Below are 10,331 nucleotides of genomic sequence, written 5' to 3'. Positions count from 1 at the left end.
GAAAAGCTGCCGTTGCAGGAAAGACGGCCGGCAGAAATCACCGACTGTGTGAACGTGAACATTAATAGAATATCACCTCCATCTTCAGAGCAATCTGACTATTATAACATTAGCGTTAAGAAAGCTTACTTAAATATCGGCCACAACATAAGTAACCGGATCAGAGTACATTAAGTACAGTCCGCGGCATATCACTTCATAATATATCACATATCTCCTTATCTGAGTCAGCTGAGCCGTATCTGGCCGTGCAACACTCACAGTGTCACATACTGTATGCAGAAGTATTATTTTAAGCAACACATAAGTTGACGAAACACTCTCGAGACAAATGTAATTGAAGTCAGATCGTGTTTTAGACAGGGCAGTGATATCATAAAGCTGTTAATGTACGCATTCAAACACTTGTTCTGTTCCCAGCTGTGTTCACCTTGCAGGTGCAGCTCTGTGGCTTTGATCCTGGATAAAGTGTTTAAGTCATGGATGTTTAAAGTTTAACTTCTTCATTTTTGACTAGTATTAAAGTTCACTTTTCATTCAGGAAGTATGACGCTGCGCTGTCAGTGCGCTTCTCCATGTTTGTGATTGGTCGAATGCTCCAAATACCACCCCTTTCATGTGAACGCGCACCTAACTAGATAGGTCACGGCTGGCTTGAGCGATCCACTTGATAACCAGCGTCGTAGTACAGTTTAGCGAGAGCGCGTGTGTTTTGGATTAGGCCAACCGGCTAACTCAAACATATCCAGGTTAGGTTGAACCAGGTTCGCAGTATAGGCCCCAGGTGTTTGTTTGTTTGTTTGTTTGTTTGTTTGTTTGTGTGGGTAAAGGTGTGACCAGCCATGAGTATGAGTTACATTATTTTTATTTAACATAAAAACGTATGGGCATATTCCTAATGTTTTTAATCCACACATTGTTTTACCTTCATCCAAAGGTTTTTACAATATAATTGCAATCAACCATGAGGATACCAATTCAGCAACAACCTACAAACACATACGCTTTCAAATACATTTCTAATAGACAGGTCAGTTTTTATAGTCTCACTTTGTAGTTTTCACATTGGTTCTGCTGAGACTAAACACAGGAAACTACCTCGAACACAATAAGCAAAAAGCGTTCTCGGAGAAACCTGCTCGAGGCTCCCAAAATCAATCTTTCTCAGGAAGCCTCTGCAAATGCATGCTTTTGTTGACTTCAGGGTTGACTAACCCGTCAATATGCCCTCTTAGATTTAGAACTCCAGGGTTCATTCACTTGCTTTTTCTGGAGATTTCAACATGTAACCATCTTATTGGTTGTTTGGTTGTCATGGAGAAAGGGGGGTTTCAAATTAATTCAGCAAATTGAATTGCATTGACTTAAAAAATGTGATCAACTAATGTAAATACTAATGTTTATTTTACGACAGAAAACTTGAATGTAACAGCTTCTAGTTTGACTTAATGTATGAACAGTTCAACTCTCTGTTCTACTTAATATATTCATTGACTGTTTATGGGTATTTATATAAGTTTGTGTCTAAAGTCAGAAATAAAACGTTGTAGTGGCTGATGTTTTATTTCAATGTCAGGGTAAAGGTAGGGTAGGTAAGAATGGAGAAACCAGCTCGAGTGCGCTAGAATTTGAAAGTACACAACCGAAAAAAATCTGCCTCTTCCTTCAGACTTCCTTACAGAGCCCCTCCTCCAACACACACCAACGCGCACATGACCAATGAGGGCACGAGATAAGTTTGTGCACAGATGGAAGGCTGACAGGCAGGTAGGCCATCCAGTTACTTTAGCCGGGCCAGCTCAGATGATTGGTCGTACTTTTTACAGCGCCACGGCTTCCACAGATGATATGTTTTATGTATTTATTGTCAAAGCATTTAAGATATTAATTGCTATCGGGATGCTACGAGCATTCCATGGAATATAACTAGGGTTGGGTACCGAGAACCGGTTCCGGTTCGGAACCGGTTCCAACATTACGATTCCAACGGCATCATAAGCCGCGTTCACACAAAGGTTCATGCGAACTCTGTAGTTCGCATGAACTAAGTACAGATCGCGTTCACACCAGAAAAAGTCCCTGGGGGTGGATTAGGCAAATGAAGCCGCTGACGTCACTTCTTCTTCTTCTGCTTTGGGTTTACTGGCAGGCCGCAAACCACTTCACGGCGTATACTGCCACCCGGAGTCCCCGGCCGGAAGTCCCCGGAGTTGGGGACTGGCTTCAGTAGAAGCTGCTGGGAGTCCCAGCAGCTTCTACTGAAGCCTTCCGAGTAAATCGCCAGAACGCCGACACCTCCTCATCTCCACCGCTCCCATGTTTTATTTTGTGTTGCCATAAATTAGTCTCTCTGCGTTTCTGCGCTGGGCTAATGCTAATGCCAGGGCTCTCAAGTCTCACGCATTTGGCGTGAGACACACGCATTCCACTCCATTCACACGCTCACACGCCACACCTTGTATTTCTCACGCAGAGATTTCTTTCCAGGGTACCGCCCACCAAGTTGCGCCGCAATTTTGTAAACAAACTAGTACAGAATCACTGTAGCCACGCATCAACCAATCAAAAGAATGTAAGCTGTCGAACAGCCAATTAGAAAATAACATGGCTGTATCCGGGTAGGATTTAGACATTCTGCCCTATACTTTATAGACAGGTAAGGGTTTCAACATTTTCCAGGATTTCAATACTTTCATTGAATACATTAATCAGTTCTTTACACATGGTGCTCTTTTTAGATTTCAGGAACTACTACTTTTCCATGGGCCGGAGGAACAGGACAAGTGTGCGAAAAAGTACACGTCCCACCGTCCGGAACGTGTTATTTACAATATCGGACAAGTAGATCTTTCAATTGACTTGTCCGGCGGACAAGTGACGTTTTTCGACCTGATTTATTGACAAATTATTGATACATTCAGTTTACAAAAGGCCGAACTCATTCGCAAATTGTACGTGTCCGCCATTGTTCGTTTAGAAGTGTTAGTTTCGGTTCTGCTTGTCGATTCCTAAGGAAATGCATCTCGCCGTTTTCTGTACAGTTAGACGGGGGTGGAGCGGGGCGGGAAGTGTAGCACAGTGGCAGGGTTGGGAAGCAAAACTCGGTTCCGAGTAGGAACAAATAACAATTTCCGGTACCGGGATTAATAAGAGTTGTGAGCAGTGTGCGAACTATACCACGGTCTCCGGGGGAGCCGGGATTTTTTTTTTTGCTGGGGGGGGGGGGCGGGTGTAAATGCTGATCCGTGCATTAATAGCAACAGCACAGACATAGGCCTATTATAAAGAGAACATCTGTTGCACACGGGGTGGTGCCACAGGTCTACATTTACATGAAACGTCCCGATGGATCATGTAAATGTCAACAGATTTCCCGAGCATTTATGGGCTACGCAAACTTCAATCAACTTGATAATAAATAATCCACGGACCACCAATGTAACGTTTGACTGTTTAATTAATTAATTAATCAACTTAAAATGACTCAAATGTGATCCACTCACTCCACTGTTGGCTGGTCCAGCCAGCCGGCGGCCACGGGACCACCGCAGCAACTTCGCCCCCCCCATCTCGAGCAGCAGGCAAGGAGGAAGAGGAAGAACAGGTGGGGTGGTCATCAGCAGCATCATCATCTTCTTCCACATCTCCTTCGATCTCTACTAATGTATGGTAGTTGTAGTCATCAAGTTAGCTTCTCTTGGCTCGTCTTCTTGTGTCTGTTCAGCCCCCAAGTTAACGTTAGCTGTCAAGTTAGCACTAGCACTGACGTTAGCTCCCTCCTCTCTCGGTTCTGTTGTAGCAGCAGTCACAACGTACGATGTGCTACCACCAGCTACATTCGGTTGGTCTTCTTGATCAGGTTGTTTGGCCGTCTTTTTAAAGAAATTGCCTAAGTTGTTTTTTTCTTTTCGACATGTCAGCAGCAGCAACAATGCCTGGTAAACATGCAGTGCCAACTAAACGAGCTTGTGAGTGAGTGGGTAGTGGGAGGAGCTGCGGGCAGCGTGCAAGCAGGCGACACTTTTTTCATGAATCATAAACTCTAAATATAATTTTATTTCACTTATTTTACACCTTTGAAAAAAAAAAACATGCCCAAAATGGAATTTATTTGGTCATCATATCAGTATTTTAGAGAGCTCCCCCCAAATTTCACAAACCATGTTCCCAGGGGAGCTCATGTCACCACTAGGGGAGCTATAGCTCCCCCTGCTCCCCTCCAGTTCGCACCCTGGTTGTGAGGACAGGAGGCGAGGCCGAGCCCCGCGGACTGCAGCTCTCTCTCTCTATGCTCCGTATCAGCTGATCGCTGCAGCTCAGCCTCTCTCTCTCTCTCTCTCTTTCTACACACAGCGGATCCGCTGCCCGTTTAACAGCCTCATCTTTGTCAAACTTTCTTATGTTCTTTCTCTAACACGTAATGAAGGTTATTAAGCGTTTTAACTCCTGTGTTGTTAATATTAACCACCATTTCCTTTATGAAGTGAAGCAGCCTCCCTGTCTGTGTACTCGCGCTGTCCTCACATCCCCGGACCCCCAGACTCGGAGGAGCAGGATGTCAGTATTGTTTATGAAGCAGGGTATAGAAAGTACATTATGGAAATGAAAATACTATTTCTTTACTTTTACAAACAGTGAGCAGCTGCAGCATGTGTATTGCAGGACGTGTGTAAGCGTGCAAGCGTCTTTGCGTTGTAGAAAAGCGCTAGGCCTATAGGCTATAAATATAATGTATTATTATTATTATTAGGTTATGTCCTATGTGTTGGACATGTGTGGTTGGACTCTGTCTCACAGGCAGTGTAACATCAGAGGAGACTGGGCCAATTGTACATTCTCAAACTGCACCACTTAGAACTAACTAAACAATGCAGAGATTATTTTTATATAATTGTATTCAATAACCGTAAGAAATTAAACAGTATGTGATTTGTAAATAGGAATACAGATTTGACTTAATGTTTTCATAAATATATTTTTCTCCCAGTTTGTCATGGGACTTATTTTTACCCTCTCAACGAACCGGAACCGAAAATAACCGGAATCGAAAAGCAGAACCGGAATCGTTAAAATACAAACGATACCCAACCCTATGTGTGATGCAGTAAAATCTCACTTCTCACTTACGTTAGCGGTGTCATAAAAACCGTGGGAAAATGTAAAATACGATGACGAAGAAGAAGATTCCAGTGGCCCCAATTTTTGTCCATTCTGGACAAGTGAAGAATGTATTCGGACAAGTACATTTCCAAACTCACTTGTCCATGGACAAGTACTCTCTAAAAACTTTTTCTCACACCTTAGGTGTGTGAGGAGTTCCTGGAATATCAGCTGATGGATATCCCCATGCCCCAAGATCCCACCACCTTTAATGTTGAGGAGTTTTGGGGGAGTATGTCCTCAATCAAGTGCAAGGTAAGAAATATTTGGCACCACATGACATACACATAATCAATTGAACTCAAAAGTAAAGCATTTGAGTAATAGAGTCTCTTTTGAGCCAGTTTGGGAGGCTCACTAAAATAGCTCAACTTGTTCTAGCGCTCCCTCACTCTAATGCCGACGCGGAGAGGGTTGCCACCAACACCTACAACAAAAAACACACACACACATCCCTTCACTAAGAATGAAATAAATATGTTTTTATTTGTATGAATTTATGTGTCATTTATCAGATAAGACCACCGTCCCCACCCAAAGCCCCGCCGCTGCCAAAATCTCACTCTGAACTCTGTTCAAAACTTGAGAGCCCTGTAATGCTAATAATGCTAATGCGAGGATAATAAAATGGCGGCTTCACAAAACTTTTTGGGAGTTTTACGGGGCGTGGTTTGCAATCCGCCCAGCCAATCAGGAATATAGCTCTTTTCTCAAAAAAGAGCCGCTCGAAAGTCCCTGCTCTCTAGCAGGGACTTTCGAGGGGGTAAAAAGGTTCGCATGAACTACTTTTAGTACCGGCTCCTTTTGGTGTGAATGCGATCATGAACTAAGTTCGCATGAACCTTTGTGGGAAAAGTACCGCAGTGTGAACGCGGCTATTTAGAAATGTGAATTTCGGTTCCGCTTTTCGATTCCTGAGGAAATGTTTCTCGCCGCTCTCCGTAGCCTACTGCATGACTGCAGCGGGGCGGGACATTTCCTACAGTGTAACCTGAGACCAGGGCCGGCCCGTCGCACTGGCATTATAAATGTTCGCCTAGGGCGCCAGATCTGTGGAGGCGCTGCGCTGACAGCTCTGGGAGGGAAAATAAATGTTTTGACCGTTGGTGCTCATCCCAATTGTCGGCCTTGATGTAACAACGTTCATAATTAAGTAAATGTAACACCCTTTTCATCCCGGTTACACTTTTCATTTGCCCTGTACGATGGGCGCTGCAAGTGATGAAAATGGGGGATGTTGGCTTATCTGGCAACCGCAGCTCACAGCCAAAGTGCGCGTGAGCGAGGGAGAAAGGGAGGGTGCACTGGAACCGGCGCTGTTGTTATTAGCATCGGGTGCTAGCTGCTCTAACGGCCCGTCTACACTACAGCGTCGAAAGCTCCAAGCAGCTCCAAGCTGCCCATTCACTTTCAATGGGGTGACGTCACGTAGCCGCGCTTTTTCGCCGAACTGAATTGTGGGTAGCAGAGCGAGGCGTCTCAGACCAGAAGTTGAACATTGTTCAACTTCTGGTCGCCTGGACGCCGGAGTAGCCAGCGCCAGCCAATCAAATCCCGTTTCCCAAAATCTGACAGCTGAAGCCGTAGCCAATCAAACCGCGTCTAAGCTGGGAGAGATATCCCGCCGTTCATTTCTATATTTCAAAAAAAGTCGGAGGAGAAACTGGGGGAAACTGGTAGGTTTTCGCCTGTTTGGGGAGTTTATATATATATTGCTCGCATAAAATCCCCGGGGGTTTTTGCTTTGTATGTCGGGGGCGGGAGATTCATGTGATTGGTTGTTGGCCGTGTTGCTTGAATAAAATCCCCAAGCTCCAGACACGCCCAGCTCCAAGCTATTTTTGGAGCTGTAGTGTGGACGCTCCGTAACGGAAGAAGAAGATGTTTCTACAATGATGTGGAGGGAGAGTCCTCTCCAGTCAGACTGAGAGGCTGATAACTTCAGCTCAGTGAGGTAAAGGACTCTGAGTGTTTAGATAGTTCACTTTAGTCTAAGTTATCTCAGTGGGTCTCAAACGTTTTGTTCACAATTTATGTAAACACATATTTCCAAGGCACTCCTTTATAATTATTGGGATAAAACAGGTTTGAAATCATTCCAATGTATACTATAGGACAGTAAACCAGACATATCGTTTTAAACTGGAGATAAAAAAATATGCATAAATAAAATAGTAAAATAAGATATGAATGAACAACAAAAATGAAATGCGTTACATGTAGGCTATTTGTTATTTAATTATTAAAATGTAAACCGATCTTTTTCATATGGGTGTTTAGAGTTGTACCCCCTAGATCTAGTCTCTAGTAATTCTGCTTAAAGTGCACCAGATTGAAGCATTTTACTTCAAAATGTTCAAACATTTCTTCCCGGTATGCCTGAGAGGCAGATATGCTTGTTTTTCTCAACAAGAACTGTTTTTAAAAGTTGGACTGTTGTAGCTTCAGGGGTTCTCAGGTTACAGTTACATAGCAGTGAATATAAACAGACTGATTAATGTGAATATTACTTTAAACTAACCTGTGTAAAAGTTTCTCGAATAAATGTAATTTTTTTGGTGGAAGAAGCATGTATCATTTTTGTACCCTGCCCCTCAAAGAATCGGAATCGAGAACCGTTAAGAACCGGAATCGAAAAGTAGAATCGGAATCGGAATCGTGGAAATTCAAACGATACCCAACCCTAAATATAACAAGTGTATCTCGAGCCGGTTTCTCAAACTTACCTACCCCACCTTTAACTTCTGAAAAAATCTCTGACCTGCAGGTTTCCAGAGGTGAAGAGGGCGCATAACCAGACACAGAATCAAAAACATAATGTAGGATTAGTATATCGGAATAACTTGTATATCTTTCTTCACATTTGCAATTTTTGGGGGTCTTTCTGATATTTCCGGGGCATTTTCCCCCCTCAATTTCTAACACTGCATGCTCTACTTTTCTTTTTTCTTTAATTCAACATTTATTCAACCATGCACCTTCCATTGAGAAAACTTGACTTTGTATCTCTTTAAAGCCACATTGAGAAATAAATAAAGAGAAATCCAGTTTATTTTTTTAACCAAATTTATTCCATAAAAGATACTTGAAAATATACTTGTATATCGCTCCATGAAGCTGTTCTGCTAAATCCATATTGTACAAAATATTCCACACAGACAGACGGCCTGCATCTCCACTGAGAGGAGGAAGAGTTTAAAGGGTTAACGGGGAGGAAATTAGTTTCATCTTTTACAGACGGGAGCTGTCTGTTTGGTTTTCAGAGGAAATGCAGCCGAACACACAAACTTCTCAAACTGAAACACAACAAGCACAAACCGGCTCTTTGAAAAGAATTAAAAAGTGAATTTTGTTTTCACTTGAACAGGTACATGTGGAGAAGTGGACTTTACAATATTTCACATGACTCTTTTTGTTTCAAATGTAACTCAAGACCCTTTTTATCTGAACAAATGTTTGCTAAATTTGAAATGAACTTTGAACAGTTTGTGGTTATTTCTGAACTGACCGAGTAAACCTTTAGTCAGAACAATAACAACAACAAGAACACCCAAAAAAATTGTTACTAAGGATTTCGCAAACATGCAGCATTAAAAGTGTTAGTGTTAAAAGCACACTAAGCACAGAGCCCGTCATCAAACAACTCAAAATATTAGTTTTTACCAAACTGTGTCCCAAAGATTCCGAGAAAATTATCTCTTAGGGACAATTGTGGCTTCATGCAAGAACAACTTATAAAAAACAGTCTTGGACTTGTAGTTTTTTATTTTAAATTAATATAGATACAATATAAAAAGTGTTTAGTTTGCCACATCAGTGAAACCAATTAATCAATTAGCATTAATAACGCTTTTTCCTTTAATTGAATAATTGTTTTCATCAATTCAACTTTGCATTGCATCCCGGGTGTGTGCATTTGACTGTTGTTGAACTCACAAATGCTGATTTACTACAACTGTGTGCAGTTTTAAGTTGTAGTTTTATGTTGTATAGCACTTTTATGGTAAAACCTGACCAACAAGGAAACCGGTTTTGGATTTAAATATTTAAAAAAATCTCTCCTTCATGACCTAGTAACTCAAGATAAGCTTCAGTAAGTTTTCAAACAAAAAACTAGATGAATAAATAGCACTACAGGTAAGAAGAAAAATGTGTATTTTCTAATTTTGTGTTGTACTGTCCCTTAAGAGTTCTTGCATGAGGCCTATATAAAACTTGATTGGCTCAAAAAACAAAAAAAATATCAACTTCTCAAAACCCACCCGGCATCAAAAACACAACCGCAATAAAAGCATCTCTGAGTTATGAAACATCGAGTGTCCGAATCCAGCTTCCCGTCTAGTGCTCTGTAATGTGCTACGTGGCATCACCTCCTCTTAAATATATTTAGCAATGATTTTACATTTTTAGTAAACAACTGTCTTTGAATGGCGCTGTAAACAGACCAAGCGGATTAACATTCATATCAACATCTGACCTTTGAATGAAAAGCATCAAATTGTAAAGCCTTATATAAACGCAGCCATTTAGAATTACAAGCTGCATTACTTTTATTTACGCTTCTTATTCTAAATGTCACATGCACTTCAAGTTATGCATGTATATTTGTACTTTGAAAGATATGTATGACCACAATAGGATTCCCATTGGCTCTGAAGCTTTGTGCAAAACAGCTCGTCAATAACAGCCACGATATTTCCATTTCTATTACCTGATTTCTAGAGGAGTTGAGATTCTTTACCAAGTGAAGCGTCGAGAAGAAGCAGGAAATGAGAAGACAAAGCATTGTAGTAAAGCAGAATATAACATTAGTATTACTTGTACTATATGTGCTAATGTTGTACTTGTTGTGAAGCATCTCCACAGCCCATTAAATGGATGTTTGAAGCAAAACATTCCCTAACTCCGAATGTTATTAAGACTGGAGTGATGTGTTCTGTATTCTCCATTGAACGCCATCAAGTTGATCCGATGTGAACAGAGGAATACGGCGACAACCTGAACACGTGTTTAGGCCTGATCAATGTCAAGTTCATTGCTTTATAATTGTCCCTCGTCGAAGTGGTAATCCCTTCATCGTGTCCCTTTTTAATCGCCTGCCTCGCAACATGATGGAAAAAACATTCGATTTTTCATACTCGTGTAAATTGAGTCTTCACGTCTGTTTGTAT

Source organism: Pseudochaenichthys georgianus, chromosome 7 (assembly GCF_902827115.2).
Source record: "Pseudochaenichthys georgianus chromosome 7, fPseGeo1.2, whole genome shotgun sequence".
NCBI lineage: Eukaryota > Metazoa > Chordata > Actinopteri > Perciformes > Channichthyidae > Pseudochaenichthys > Pseudochaenichthys georgianus.
This window is presented reverse-complemented; position numbering follows the sequence as displayed.